We start from the raw sequence: 1,494 nt of genomic DNA on the forward strand, positions 1-1,494 counted from the left end.
AGACAATGCATCTAGACATGTACGTTTGCAGCGTATTGTGCAACCCTGGCCGTATGTAAAATGAACGCGCGCTCGCTGGTGCGCGAGCCGCGAGCGATCGATCGCCCAGGAGCGATGAACGAGAAGAAGCGCGCACCGTCATTATTGCATATTTCAAAGTTTTGGATACCAACATTGTTGAAATTACTATCTAAAAAAGGGATACCAGATTTCAAATACCTGAATACTGTACGTGTACCGCCAACACTGGTATAAAGAGCTCAGGTTATTGATTTTATAGAGGTTGCAACCATGGACACCGGACAACCACGAAAGCAATTTGTAGTTGCCCGAGAGAAAATGCAGTCGTCACGGACGACTGTTAAAATTGAGCCCTGCTCACACAATAGCATTTGGTATTACAAATTAATGTGCAACACAGCAATAGCTCAGGACGTTGCCAGCAAGTTATAAAAATGTAGACTAGCCAATTGTGAAATAAGGTTTACATCCCATGACTAAATGAACTGATTGCTGCAAGTTTCCGCAAATAGTGTTTTACCCTTTTCTTCTGCTGTTTCAACTGCAGCATCCAATGAATCTTCACTGAAACTAGTTGGAGCCCCTGCATAAAAAAATCCCACACATAAACATTTACATTACCAGACTAGGCAACTAGGATTGCTCAATTTTCTTCAGCATAATCGATGTAAGTTTTTCAACTATAAAGTTTTTATGCTATTCATAACAATAAAAAATACAAAATCATTATTGCTCTTTACAACCATCATGCTTTTAAATTGCTGACAGATAACAATTTCTGAAAACAACTTGTAGACAATAACATTGACGTACCTCGAACTTCACTAAGCTTGTTCAACAAGCGCTTGATCTTTTGAGAAGGCATAGTCTTCTGTAAAGTTATATAGAAAGATTTCACTTTAGCAAACACTATCATAATACAATAAATGAAGCTATATGATTTAATATAATCAGTAGAAATCACTTAAGATAAATACATAAAACACAAGATGTGCTTTGTCCACAGTCTAAGCCCTGTATGCATTCATTCACCTACTTCAAACAGGTTTCTCAATTAAAGCTTTATTTAGATACAATAATGTAGCTTTTACTACACCAGGGTTCTCCCCACGTTGCGCAAACGGGGCGCGCGCGCCCCGTTTGGAAAAACTCCCCCCCGTTTGAATCGTTGCGCCCCGTTTAAATTACCTCCGCCCCGTTTGGAAAATTCCACAACAATAAGTTTGACAGCGCCGGAATCGATCGTCAAGAAGTACTATTCGACCAGGACACACGGCGCATGTATTTTTACAGTACCACGCATGCACTGTAGACAATACAACAGTCAACCTGTCCCTTACAGACTTACTGTACACCGACTCGGCTATATCTTATATATACAAGAACCCCAAATACCGTCTATGGTGTGGTGGCGATTTTACGCATTAATTAGTGTTACGGTAAAAAAACACGCCCCCTAGTTTCCCCCCTCCC

At 40.4% G+C, this 1,494-nt stretch overlaps 1 long non-coding RNA gene across 1 annotated transcript in view; it reads right to left on the minus strand.

Moving 5' to 3' along the window:
• Positions 1 to 520: 520 nt before the first annotated feature.
• Positions 521 to 1,494, minus strand: part of LOC106808750 — a 2,038-nt gene continuing 1,064 nt past the window's right edge. The window contains exons 2-3 of the long non-coding RNA XR_001393808.1: positions 835 to 892; positions 521 to 604 (exon numbers count right to left, since the gene is read on the minus strand). This is a non-coding gene — a long non-coding RNA (uncharacterized LOC106808750). The remainder of the gene's footprint in view (positions 605 to 834; positions 893 to 1,494) is intronic.

Source organism: Priapulus caudatus, unplaced genomic scaffold (assembly GCF_000485595.1).
Source record: "Priapulus caudatus unplaced genomic scaffold, Priapulus_caudatus-5.0.1 Scaffold302, whole genome shotgun sequence".
Taxonomy (NCBI): Eukaryota; Metazoa; Priapulida; class Priapulimorpha; order Priapulimorphida; family Priapulidae; genus Priapulus; species Priapulus caudatus.